Below are 14,598 nucleotides of genomic sequence, written 5' to 3' on the forward strand. Positions count from 1 at the left end.
CACCCCTTGACTCCCCATCCCTCACCCCTTGACTCCCCATCCCTCACCCCTTGACTCCCCATACCTCACCCCTTGACTCCCCATACCTCACCCCTTGACTCCCCATCCCTCACCCCTTGACTCCCCATCCCTCACCCCTTGACTCCCCCATACCTCACCCCTTGACTCCCCATCCCTCACCCCTTGACTCCCCATCCCTCACCCCTTGACTCCCCATACCTCACCCCTTGACTCCCCATCCCTCACCCCTTGACTCCCCATCCCTCACCCCTTGACTCCCCATACCTCACCCCTTGACTCCCCATCCCTCACCCCTTGACTCCCCATACCTCACCCCTTGACTCCCCATACCTCACCCCTTGACTCCCCATACCTCACCCCTTGACTCCCCATCCCTCACCCCTTGACTCCCCATACCTCACCCCTTGACTCCCCATCCCTCACCCCTTGACTCCCATACCTCACCCCTTGACTCCCCATACCTCACCCCTTGACTCCCCATCCCTCACCCCTTGACTCCCCATACCTCACCCCTTGACTCCCCATCCCTCACCCCTTGACTCCCCATACCTCACCCCTTGACTCCCCATACCTCACCCCTTGACTCCCCATCCCTCACCCCTTGACTCCCCATCCCTCACCCCTTGACTCCCCATACCTCACCCCTTGACTCCCCATCCCTCACCCCTTGACTCCCCATCCCTCACCCCTGACTCCCCATACCTCACCCCTTGACTCCCCATCCCTCACCCCTTGACTCCCCATACCTCACCCCTTGACTCCCCATACCTCACCCCTTGACTCCCCATCCCTCACCCCTTGACTCCCCATCCCTCACCCCTTGACTCCCCATCCCTCACCCCTTGACTCCCCATCCCTCACCCCTTGACTCCCCATACCTCACCCCTTGACTCCCCATCCCTCACCCCTTGACTCCCCATACCTCACCCCTTGACTCCCCATCCCTCACCCCTTGACTCCCATCCCTCACCCCTTGACTCCCCATCCCTCACCCCTTTAATTTGGGTAGCCTTGTTCTCAAATTAGCTTTGTTAAAACCCCCAGCTACAATAAATGCAGCCTCAGGACACTTCTGCGAGCAGGCCTTTCTAATCGACTTGGCCCGGGTATTCTGGAAGGATATTGACCTCATCCCGTCAGTCGAGGATGCCTGGTCGTTCTTTAAAAGTAATTTCCTCACCATCTTAAATAGGCATGCCCCTTTCAAAAAATGTAGAACTAAGAACAGATATAGCCCTTGGCTCACTCCAGACCTGACTGCCCTTGACCAGCACAAAAACATCCTGTGGCTGACTGCAATTGTATCGAATAGTCTCTGCGATATGCAACTGTTCAGGGAAGTCAGGAACCAATAAAAGCAGTCAGTCAGGAAAGCAAAGGCTAGCTTTTTCGAACAAATATTCAAAAAGTTTTGGGACACTGTAAACTCCATGGAGAACAAGAGCACCTCCCAGCTGCCCACTGCACTGAGGCTAGGTAACACGGTCACCACCGATAAATCCATGATAATTGAACATTTCAATAAGCATTTATTTACGGCTGGCCATGCTTTCCTACCCCGGCCAACAACTCCGCCCCCCCGCAGCTACTTGCCCGAGCCTCCCCAGCTTCTCCTTTACCCAAATCCAGATAGCAGATGTGCTGAAAGAGCTGCAAAACCTGGACCGTACAAATCAGCTGGGCTAGACAATCTGGACCCTCTCTTTCTAAAACTATCTGCCGCCATTGTTGCAACCTCTATTACCAGTCTGTTCAACCTCTCTTTCGTATCGTCCGAGATCCCTAAAGATTGGAAAGCTGCCACGGTCATCCCCCTCTTCAAAGGGGGTGACACTCTAGACCCAAACTGTTATAGACCTATATCCATCCTGCCCTGCCTCTATAAAGTCTTCGAAAGCCAAGTTAATAAACAGATCACTGACCATTTCGAATCCCACCGCACCTTCTCCGCTCTGCAATCTGGTTTCCGAGCTGGTCACGGGTGCACCTCAACCACGCTCAAGGTCCTAAACGATATCATAACTGCCATATATCCATAATCACCATATCCTTATCGGCAGACTCAATAGCCTTGGTTTCTCAAATGACTGCCTCGCCTGTTTCACCAATTACTTCGCAGACAGAGTTCAGTAAGTCAAATCAGAGGGCCTGTTGTCCGGACCTGTGGCCGTCTCTATGGGGGTGCCACAGGGTTAAATTCTCTGGCTGACTCTTTTCTCTGATGTCACTCTTGCTGTGGGTGATTCCCTGATCCACCTCTACACAGACAACACCATTCTGTATACTTCTGGCCCTTTTTTGGCACTGTTTTAACAAACCTCCAAACGAGCTTCAATGCCGTACAACACTCCTTCCGTGGGCTCCAACTGCTCTTAAACGCTAGTAGAACCAAATGCATGCTTTTCAACCGTTCGCACCCGCCTGCCCGACTAGCATCACTACCCTGGACGGTTCTGACCTAGAATATGTGGACAACTACAAATACCTAGGTGTCTGGCTAGACTGTAAACTCTCCTTCCAGACTCATATTAAACATCTCCAATCCAACATCAAATCTAGAATCGACTTTCTTTTTCGCAACAAAGCTTCCTTCACACACGCCGCCAAACTTACCCTAGTAAAACTGACTATCCTACCAATCCTCAACTTCGGCAATGTCATCTACGAAATAGCTTCCAATACTCTACTCAGCAAACTGGATGCAGTCTATCACAGTGCCATCCGTTTTGTCACCAAATCCCCTTATACCACCCACCACTGCGACCTGTATGCTCCAGTACGCTGGCCCTTGCTACATATTCGTCAACAGACCCACTGGCTCCAGGTCATCTATAAGTCTATGCTAGGTAAAGCTCTGCCTTATCTCAGCTCACTGGTCACGATAACAACACCCACCCGTAGCACTCGCTCCAGCAGATATATCTCACTGGTCATCCCCAAAGACAACTCCTCATTTGGCCGCCTTTCCTTCCAGTTCTCCGCTGCCAGTGCCTGGAACGAATTGCAAAAATCGCTGGAGCTGGAGACTTATGTTTCCCTCGCTAACTTTAAACATCTGTACATAGTCCATCTGTAAATAGCCCACCCAATATACCTACCTCATCCCCATATTGTTTTTATTTATTTTTCTGCTCTTTTTTCACACCAGTATCTCTACTTGCACATCATCATCTGCTCATTTATCTCTCCAGTGTTAATCTGCTAAATTGTAATTACTTCGCTACTATGGCCTATTTATTGCCTACCTCCTCACGCCATTTGTACACACTGTATATAGACTGTCTTTTTTTCTATTGTGTTATTGACTGTACGCTTGTTTATTCCATGTGTAACTCTGTGTTGTTGTTTGTGTCGCACTGCTTTGCTTTATCTTGGCCACATCGCAGTTGTAAATGATAACTTGTTCTCAAATAGCCTACCTGGTTAAATAAAGGTGAAATAAAAAATATATATATGGTTTCCAGTTTGAATAAAGTCCACTGAAGTTCCTTGACGGCTGGCTTGTTATCTGCTTGTAGGGGGATATACACGGCTGTGACGATAACTGAGGAGAGTTCTCTTGGGGGATAATACGCTGGGCAATTCTAGGTCAGGTGAACAAAAGGGCTTGAGTTCTTGTATGTTGTTCCAATTCCAATTACACTAAAATTCAAAGCTTAGTGTATAATTTTGGGAACTCTAGTGGTTCAGTTGGCCAGAAGTGGGAAGGTTGAGTTATGGAAGGGTTAAAATATTTATTGTTCATAAATTCTTTGTGGAGCAGTAATTGATATTTTGATGTGCTTTTACTGGTAATATCCACTGGGTTGCATAATTCAACTCCCTTAATTAACATTTTATATTGACTCAAATTCTATATCTGTGCCCTACAGCTGCTAGAAAGGAACATAGCTGAGTTCATCTGATTTAAGGACAAGACCGCGGTTTTGTGTCACAACTCATTTTGATCAATGTGTTATTTTAACCCACACAGTTGTTTGTATCATTCAACTTTATTATTCCTCGACGACTCCATGTTAATGAATGATGCTGGCATGCCGAATTTGCAACACTTTACTGTCTGTCTCCTTTCCTTTCTGTTAAGGGCTAGCTAGACGCTAGAGAGCAATACCACACCCTGAGTGTGGTATACTATAACATCAGATAGAATTATCATTCCAAAGCAAAGCCAAACTCTAAGTCCTTCTCCATGACTGTCAGTTTAACTTAAGTCATTTCTTTACTTGTTAAGCCTCAGTGTTCTCAGAAGCCAACGGCATAAGATAACTTATGATACATAAGATAACTTATGATTGATAAGATAACTTATGATTGATAAGATAACTTATGATTGATAAGATAACTTATGATTGATAAGATAACTTATGATTGATAAGATAACTTGTGATAAATAAGATAACTTATGATTGATAAGATAACTTATGATTGATAAGATAACTTGTGATAAATAAGATAACTTGTGATAAATAAGATAACTTATGATTGATAAGATAACTTATGATTGATAAGATAACTTGTGATAAATAAGATAACTTATGATTGATAAGATAACTTGTGATTGATAAGATAACTTATGATACATAAGCACACTTGGTCTCTGATTTACATGATTGTTCACAATAAGCCATGCCTGTAGTCACATTCCACAACATGCTATATACTTTGGACCGATTTCTGTCTCTGACAAGATATTCAAGCAGGCTTTCCAGCATTTTCTCACTGCAGAATAGAGACGTTTTGATTTGACCAAAGCAAACTAAGATTAGCCCCAAAGAACATTAAGTGCTGTTCATTTCTTGATTGTTTCAGCTTCTAGATTGAACTCAAACCCCGTCTTGTGTATATCCCCACTATATGTATTTCAGTTCAAGGAGTAATAGTTAATGGGGTGTCTACATCGTAGGTGGTGAGGTGCAAACTCTGCCTGACTGGGAGCTTGACGAGGAAGCAATGGAGCGTGGAAGTGTGCTTCTCTGCACCCACAAACACAGACATGGCCTCCCTTCCTCTCTCTACCCGTATCGTACCCAACTACAATCATTATGGTCACTTAAACCCACAGCAGATATTATGAGAGTAATCATTTGCAGTGTTTGCAGCTCAGTAAGGAAAATAAACGGGGTGTGGACGTTTTGGGGTGTCGTGTGTTGGCAGTGGCTCCGGTCACGACTCCTACTCCAAACAGTCAGGCTTGTCCTGATGACCCAGCTGATTGAAGCTGCTGCCCCAGTTGAGCCGTGTGCTGGTTGCCAATAGGAGGTCACCCACTGGGGGGAAGTGTTAATGTACACCTAATCCCAATAACACTGCCAGAGACAGGGCTCACCAACCACACAGATCCAGAACCCTAACACACTAGTAGCATTTCAACTGGTGACGTCACTCGTTCTGAGAGCTTGAAGTAGTTGTTTCCCAAGGGCAGTGGCTTTTGTGGAGCAATAGGAAATGATGCTTCGAGGGAGGCCGTTGTTGATGTGTTCAGAGGGCCTCTGGTTGAAGCCCAGGTTGGAGCGAGGGGAGCAACGAATGCAACACTGTTACACACGCACACACAGACACACACACAAATTAAGTGTACAGAGCACACTTCTGACAAAACAGAATTCAAGTTTTCTTCAATTTTCTTCAATGTTGGAAACTAGCATACGGAACAACTCTCTGCAAAATGTGTCCTTCCCGTTTGGAAAACAGTGACGAACATAACACGCAGCACCAATGGGCACGTGGGGGGAGGGTTCTTGATTTGCAACATCCAATCAAAATTCTCCAGACCTCCAAGGGAGGCGTGAAAGCGACGTGATTTTGGAGGCATACCTGTACATAAACGCCTCCGGTATTCAATCACTGTTGAAAACTCCTAAATATTCTGCTCTCAGCAATGCAAATCAGAACCTTGTTGCTTCAACTGATATTAATGAATGGACTTTGTTATTGTAATGGTGTACACTAACTTGAAACAAGTCTGCCTGCAACCCATGCACTGGGCCAACCCTTTAAGAGGCAGGCAGGCAGGCAGGCAGGCAGGCAGGCAGGCAGGCAGGCAGGCAGGCAGGCAGGCAGGCAGGCAGGCAGGCAGGCAGGCAGGCAGGCAGGCAGGCAGGCAGGCAGGCAGGCAGGCAGGCAGGCAGGCAGGCAGGCAGGCAGGCAGGCAGGCAGGCAGGCAGGCAGGCAGGCAGGCAGGCAGGCAGGCAGGCAGGCAGGCAGGCAGGCAGGCAGGCAGGCAGGCAGGCAGGCAGGCAGGCAGGCAGGCAGGCAGGCAGGCAGGCAGGCAGGCAGGCAGGCAGGCAGGCAGGCAGGCAGGCAGGCAGGCAGGCAGGCAGGCAGGCAGGCAGGCAGGCAGGCAGGCAGGCAGGCAGGCAGGCAGGCAGGCAGGCAGGCAGGCAGGCAGGCAGGCAGGCAGGCAGGCAGGCAGGCAGGCAGGCAGGCAGGCAGGCAGGCAGGCAGGCAGGCAGGCAGGCAGGCAGGCAGGCAGGCAGGCAGGCAGGCAGGCAGGCAGGCAGGCAGGCAGGCAGGCAGGCAGGCAGGCAGGCAGGCAGGCAGGCAGGCAGGCAGGCAGGCAGGCAGGCAGGCAGGCAGGCAGGCAGGCAGGCAGGCAGGCAGGCAGGCAGGCAGGCAGGCAGGCAGGCAGGCAGGCAGGCAGGCAGGCAGGCAGGCAGGCAGGCAGGCAGGCAGGCAGGCAGGCAGGCAGGCAGGCAGGCAGGCAGGCAGGCAGGCAGGCAGGCAGGCAGGCAGGCAGGCAGGCAGGCAGGCAGGCAGGCAGGCAGGCAGGCAGGCAGGCAGGCAGGCAGGCAGGCAGGCAGGCAGGCAGGCAGGCAGGCAGGCAGGCAGGCAGGCAGGCAGGCAGGCAGGCAGGCAGGCAGGCAGGCGTACACAGCTGCTTCTGTTGAACTATAATTCCAGACATTTTCAGTCCTCTGCCGATGAGGATCATGTTTGAAGAAGTGTCATAACACATTTGATTGTCACACAGGGGAAAGGATGCAGATGTGGGACACGGGTCCTCTTTATTTAGTGTACCAGTATAAATGTATAGCTGCGTATATATTGTTCATACTGTAATACAGTAGAAACAGGTGTGCGGTTACTATATGTTACAGTATTTAATCCATGGCTCACTTAATAATGCCACGTAGTGTAAACTGGGATAAATCTCTACTCTCGCTGAATCTCCCTCCATATATTTTGTAATTTGCATATATTTACCTCCATATATTCTGTAGTATTGGCCAATGTTGTGTGCTGAATTACAGTGTTCAGGTAATGGACCTGGCAGGGTATTTAGTTGGTGTGGAACAGATGTTTATAATACATTGGAGTGGGGAGGCTTATATTCCTGTTACACACTTGTGCAAGTGTTTAATGGAAATGTGTTGTTTGCTTATCCCAACTCCTCCTGGGACACCCACAGGGAATGGGTTCACATTTACATTACATACATTTAAGTCATTTAGCAGACGCTCTTATCCAGAGCGACTTACAAATTGGTGCATTCACCTTATGACATCCAGTGGAACAGTAGTGCATCTAAATCTTTTAAGGGGGGTGAGAGGGATTACTTTATCCTATCCTAGGTATTCCTTAAAGAGGTGGGGTTTCAGGTGTCTCCGGAAGGTGGTGATTGACTCCGCTGTCCTGGCGTCGTGAGGGAGTTTGTTCCACCATTGGGGGGCCAGAGCAGCGAACAGTTTTGACTGGGCTGAGCGGGAACTGTACTTCCTCAGTGGTAGGGAGGCGAGCAGGCCAGAGGTGGATGAACGCAGTGCCCTTGTTTGGGTGTAGGGCCTGATCAGAGCCTGGAGGTACTGAGGTGCCGTTCCCCTCACAGCTCCGTAGGCAAGCACCATGGTCTTGTAGCGGATGCGAGCTTCAACTGGAAGCCAGTGGAGAGAGCGGAGGAGCGGGGTGACGTGAGAGAACGGCTAGGGTCACCAGCACCCCAACTCCTCCTGGGACACCCACAGGGAATGGGTTCACGGCTGGGGTCACCATTGTCCACCACCCCTGGAGCAATTGGGGTTACCTGCCTTGCTCAAGGGCAAAGCAACAGAGATTTCACCTTGTAGGCTCTGGGATTCAAACCAGCAACCTTTCTGTAACTGGCCCAATGCTCTAACCTCGAGGCTCTTTACATTCCTGTGCCAGTTCGTCTTGTATGTTTAAGTCAAGTCAACCAGTGTGTTTTTCCCATACGCCTTTTGCTATTCTTCTTATTCTAGTCCTCCTGGTTTTGACCCTTGCCTGTTTTCTGGACTCTGTACCCGCCTGCCTGACCATTCTGCCTGTCTTGACCACGAGCCTGTCTGCCACTCTGTACCTCCTGGACTCTGTATCCACCTGCCTGACCATTCTGCCTGCCTTGACCACGAGACTGTTTGCCACTCTGTACCTCCTGGACTCTGTACCCTCCTGCCTGACCATTCTGCCTGCCTTGACCACGAGCCTGTCTGCCACTCTGTACCTCCTGGACTCTGATCTGGTTTTGACCTTTTAGCCTGTCCACGACCATTCTCTTGCCGACACCTTTGGATTAATAAACACTCCAACCTTCTGCATCTGGGTCTCTCTCGCCTTGTGTCATGATAGTTTCCATCACAGCTGTCGTGATTTTTAAAATTGATAAGGTATGACATAAAACCTGTGGATGGAAACAGGGAGTGGTTTGTGATATAAAGTCTTTAAAGAAGCAGTGGAAAAGGTGGAAAAGTCTAAATGTTGAATGAAATTATATTTGAACTTGCTCTACTGGTTGTCTGTGAGGTTGGTATTTCAGTGGGTCGAAATTTGAGACAAAATATCCACAGGAAATCATTATTTCCCCAACTTATTAGAAATGTCTGTTTCTAACACCTGCCACATGCACAAAACCATAAACACCTGCAAGACTTGGGTCAGTATGCATGCATTGAGTGCATGTACTTCCTTCTTGTGCGTGTGCCTTTGTTCACGAGAAAACAAATCTTGTTTTCCACACAGAGGTGGGTTTAATAATACTTTCCTATGGATATTTTGTCTCAAAATTCGACCCACTGAATTTTATTCAACATTCGTGACAGACATGCGAAGTTATGTGGGTTTTTTCTATGTAAATGTGTGGGGTTATGCTGACGTCATCGCCATGATTGGAACTAGGCCTCCCTGTGAGTCACGGTCTCTTGTAGCGTCTGAACCTTTCAACCTGCAGTGTAAGCATTTTCAAATAGAATAAAGTGTAATTGTACTGGTTTGGTATTTGGCCTATTAACATGGTGGTGTTAGTCATATGATGGTCATTTGAATAATTCTGTAAATACTACTTGACATGACTTAATTCTGAAGTAAGTGCAGGCAATGTTTAATAAAGGCCCAATCCTTCATTTGAAAAACAACTTGGTGGTAAATGTCACAGGGGTTGCAACTTTAAACTGATGCGTCCCACTGGACTGAATTGGATCAAGTTGTGTTCCACTCAGGAAAAGCAAACAATGCTGTTTTAATGGCAAACAAAGGGATGAAGCAGAAGAGAGAAGAGATGAGTACAAGTACATTTTGAAACCTTAAAACTGTGAAATATAACCTATTAAAAATAGGAACAAATGCCACTGTGCTGTTTCCGGGGAAATACACAAAGGAAAAAAGTGTGTCCATTGTTGTGCGTAATTTTGAATCTATGCTTTGTGTGTATTTCTGGGTTGTGAGCGATGGAGTCTTTATTTTACCATTAAGAAGGCTACCAACCTCTGTTACATGCAATAATTCATAGAGCTTCTTAGAAAACGACTCAAGTCCATCATTGTTCAGAGGAGTGGTCCATTTTGTTTGAAAGCCTGAAGAAATATGCTGCAAACATAATTAGTTTTGGCTGAATGCGCCGACGGACTCACAGGACTATTTAACACAAGCGCCATACATGACATTTTTCATCAACTTTGCGCCGGGTGAAGATTGAGCTGCATGTATGTTTTCCCAGATAGACTAAATGGACAGATTGATACTCAGGCTAAAATGCTTTAAATGGCATCAGCAACGGTTTATCTTAATGCAATCTGGACGTTTAGATGTCGTTTTGCTCAGTTTTGGCATTCCGACAGAGATCTGCCAAGTTTTCTCCAGTGCCAAATGCCTGTTGTCAAACACTTGTTGGAATGTCGAGTGCAGTGCAGGCATCTATCAAACACTGTTGGAATGTCGAGTGCAGTGCAGGCATCTATCAAACACTGTTGGAATGTCGAGTGCAGTGCAGGCATCTATCAAACACTGTTGGAATGTCGAGTGCAGTGCAGGCATCTATCAAACACTGTTGGAATGTCGAGTGCAGTGCAGGCATCTATCAAACACTGTTGGAATGTCGAGTGCAGTGCAGGCATCTATCAAACACTGTTGGAATGTCGAGTGCAGTGCAGGCATCTATCAAACACTGTATGTCAAAAACGTTGATATTTATACATAGCCGCAGGAAGTAGGGGTGCTGAGGGTGCTGCAGCCCCCCCTGACAAAATCAGAATCTCAAACAATATATGAATAAAATATCAAATAAAAGTAATGCATGGGCATTTACAACTCCTGTATTGGTGAACCGATATAGCCGTCGCAGCACCCCCACCCCAACCATCTTCCTGCTGCTATGGCCTTAGAGAGCTATCCCTTCCCTCCACTCCCATTGACACTGTTCTTTACAGAGCTATCCCTTCCCTCCCCTCCCATCGACACTGTTCTTTACAGAGCTATCCCTTCCCTCCACTCCCATTGACACTGTTCTTTACAGAGCTATCCCTTCCCTCCACTCCCATCAACACTGTTCTTTACAGAGCTATCCCTTCCCTCCACTCCCATCGACACTGTTCTTTACAGAGCTATCCCTTCCCTCCACTCCCATCAACACTGTTCTTTACAGAGCTATCCCCTTCCACCCCCATCCACTCCCTATCCCTTCCTCCACTCCCACACACTGTTCTTTACAAAGCTATCCCTTCCCTCCACTCCCATCAACACTGTTCTTTACAGAGCTATCCCTTCCCTCCACTAACCATCAACACTGTTCTTTACAGAGCTATCCCTTCTCTTCACTCCCATCGACACTGTTCTTTACTGAGCTATCCCTTCCCTCCACCCCCATCGACACTGTTCTTAACAGAGCTATCCCTTCCCTCCACTCCCATCAACACTGTTCTTTACAGAGCTATCCCTTCCTCCACTCCCATTGACACTGTTCTTTAAAGAGCTATCCCTTCCTCCACTCCCATCGACACTGTCTTTACAGAGCTCCACTCCCATTGACACTGTTCTTTAAAGAGCTATCCCTTCCCTCCACTCCCATCGACACTGTTCTTTACAGAGCTATCCCTTCCCTCCACTCCCATCGACACTATTATTTACAGAGCTATCCCTTCCCTCCACTCCCATTGACAATGTTCTTTAAAGAGCTATCCCTTCCCTCCACTCCAATCGACACTGTTCTTTACAGAGCTATCCCTTCCCTCCACTCCCATCGACACTGTTCTTTACAGAGCTATCCCTTCCCTCCACTCCCATCGACACTGTTCTTTACAGAGCTATCCCTTCCCTCCCCTCCCATCGACACTGTTCTTTACAGAGCTATCCCTTCCCTCCACTGCCATCGACACTGTCCTTTACAGAGCTATCCCTTCCCTCCACTCCCATCGACACTGTTCTTTACAGAGCTATCCCTTCCCTCCACCCCCATCGACACTGTTCTTTACAGAGCTATCCCTTCCCTCCACTCCCATCGACACTGTTCTTTACAGAGCTATCCCTTCCCTCCACTCCCATCAACACTGTTCTTTACAGAGCCATCCCTTCCCTCCACTCCCATCGACACTGTTCTTTACAGAGCTATCCCTTCCCTCCACTCCCATCGACACTGTTCTTTACAGAGCTATCCCTTCCCTCCACCCCATCGACACTGTTCTTTACAGAGCCATCCCTTCCCTCCACTCCCATCGACACTGTTCTTTACAGAGCTATCCCTTCCCTCCACTCCCATCAACACTGTTCTTTACAGAGCTATCCCTTCCCTCCACTCCCATCAACACTGTTCTTTACAGAGCTATCCCTTCCCTCCACTCCCATTGACACTGTTCTTTAAAGAGCTATCCCTTCCCTCCACTCCCATCGACACTGTTCTTTACAGAGCTATCCCCTCCCTCCACTCCAATCGACACTGTTCTTTACAGAGCTATCCCTTCCCTCCACTCCCATCGACACTGTTCTTTACAGAGCTATCCCTTCCCTCCAATCCCATCGACACTGTTCTTTACAGAGCTATCCCTTCCCTCCACCCACATCGACACTGTTCTTTACAGAGCTATCCCTTCCCTCCACTCCCATCGACACTGTTCTTTACAGAGCTATCCCTTCCCTCCACTCCCATCTACACTGTTCTTTACAGAGCTATCCCTTCCCTCCACTCCCATCGACACTGTTCTTTACAGAGCTATCCCTTCCCTCCACCCCATCGACACTGTTCTTTACAGAGCCATCCCTTCCCTCCACTCCCATCGACACTGTTCTTGACAGAGATATCCCTTCCCTCCCCTCCCATCGACACTGTTCTTTACAGAGCTATCCCTTCCCTCCACTCCCATCGACACTGTTCTTTACAGAGCTATCCCTTCCCTCCACCCCCATCGACACTGTCCTTTACAGAGCTATCCCTTCCCTCCACTCCCATCGACACTGTTCTTTACAGAGCTATCCCTTCCCTCCACCCCCATCGACACTGTTCTTTACAGAGCTATCCCTTCCCTCCACTCCCATCGACACTGTTCTTTACAGAGCTATCCCTTCCCTCCACCCCATCGACACTGTTCTTTACAGAGCTATCCCTTCCCTCCCCTCCCATCGACACTGTTCTTTACTGAGCTATCCCTTCCCTCCACTCCCATCGACACTGTTCTTTACTGAGCTATCCCTTCCCTCCACTCCCATCGACACTGTTCTTTACAGAGCTATCCCTTCCCTCCCCTCCCATCGACACTGTTCTTTACTGAGCTATCCCTTCCCTCCCCTCCCATCGACACTGTTCTTTACTGAGCTATCCCTTCCCTCCACTCCCATCGACACTGTTCTTTACAGAGCTATCCCTTCCCTCCCCTCCCCTCCCATCGACACTGTTCTTTACTGAGCTATCCCTTCCCTCCACTCCCATCGACACTGTTCTTTACTGAGCTATCCCTTCCCTCCACTCCCATCGACACTGTTCTTTACAGAGCTATCCCTTCCCTCCCCTCCCATCGACACTGTTCTTTACTGGGTTATCCCTTCCCTCTCCTCCCATTGACACTGTTCTTTACTGAGCTATCCCTTCCCTCCACTCCCATCGACACTGTTCTTTACAGAGCTATCCCTTCCCTCCCCTCCCATCGACACTGTTCTTTACTGAGCTATCCCTTCCCTCCACTCCCATCAACACTGTTCTTTACTGAGCTATCCCTTCCCTCCACTCCCATCGACACTGTTCACACCACTCTCCAAAGCTGCAAACATAACTGTTAGAGACACAGAACTTCTTTGTCCCTTTAATTTGAACCGTTGGTGCTGCTGTTCTGTTTTATTTTGGTAACTTCTAATTAAGGTTACTAACTTCTGGGGGGGAGGGTTATCCATGGTGTTATGTTACAGATGGGTTCTGATTTATCCATGGTGTTATGTCACAGATGGGTTCTGATTAATCCATGGTGTTATGTCAGAGATGGGTTCTGATTTATCCATGGTGTTATGTCACAGATGGGTTCTGATTTATCCATGGTGTTATGTCACAGATGGGTTCTGATTAATCCATGGTGTTATGTCACAGATGGGTTCTGATTTATCCATGGTGTTATGTCACAGATGGGTTCTGATTTATCAATGGTGTTATGTCACAGATGGGTTCTGATTTATCCATGGTGTTATGTCACAGATGGGTTCTGATTAATCCATGGTGTTATGTCACAGATGGGTTCTGATTTATCCATGGTGTTATGTCACAGATGGGTTCTGATTTAGCCATGGTGTTATGTCACAGATGGGTTCTGATTTATCCATGGTGTTATGTCACAGATGGGTTCTGATTTATCCATGGTGTTATGTCACAGATGGGTTCTGATTAATCCATGGTGTTATGTCACAGATGGGTTCTGATTTATCCATGGTGTTATGTCACAGATGGGTTCTGATTTATCCATGGTGTTATGTCACAGATGGGTTCTGATTTATCCATGGTGTTATGTCACAGATGGGTTCTGATTAATCCATGGTGTTATGTCACAGATGGGTTCTGATTTATCCATGGTGTTATGTCACAGATGGGTTCTGATTTATCCATGGTGTTATGTCACAGATGGGTTCTGATTTATCCATGGTGTTATGTCACAGATGGGTTCTGATTAATCCATGGTGTTATGTCACAGATGGGTTCTGATTCATCCATGGTGTTATGTCACAGATGGGTTCTGATTCATCCATGGTGTTATGTCACAGATGGGTTCTGATTTATCCATGGTGTTATGTCACAGATGGGTTCTGATTTATCCATGGTGTTATGTCACAGATGGGTTCTGATTAATCCATGGTGTTATGTCACAGATGGGTTCTGATTCA

The 14,598-nt window shown here is 47.9% G+C and overlaps 1 protein-coding gene across 1 annotated transcript in view; it reads left to right on the forward strand.

Moving 5' to 3' along the window:
- The window catches only part of LOC115104872 (piezo-type mechanosensitive ion channel component 2-like), a gene marked incomplete at its 3' end in the record, with an annotated part of 132,502 nt that overhangs the window by 14,655 nt on the left and 103,249 nt on the right, over window positions 1-14,598 (forward strand). The gene's annotated exons all lie outside the window — the stretch shown is intronic.

This window comes from Oncorhynchus nerka, linkage group LG22, assembly GCF_034236695.1.
Source record: "Oncorhynchus nerka isolate Pitt River linkage group LG22, Oner_Uvic_2.0, whole genome shotgun sequence".
Lineage (NCBI taxonomy): Eukaryota > Metazoa > Chordata > Actinopteri > Salmoniformes > Salmonidae > Oncorhynchus > Oncorhynchus nerka.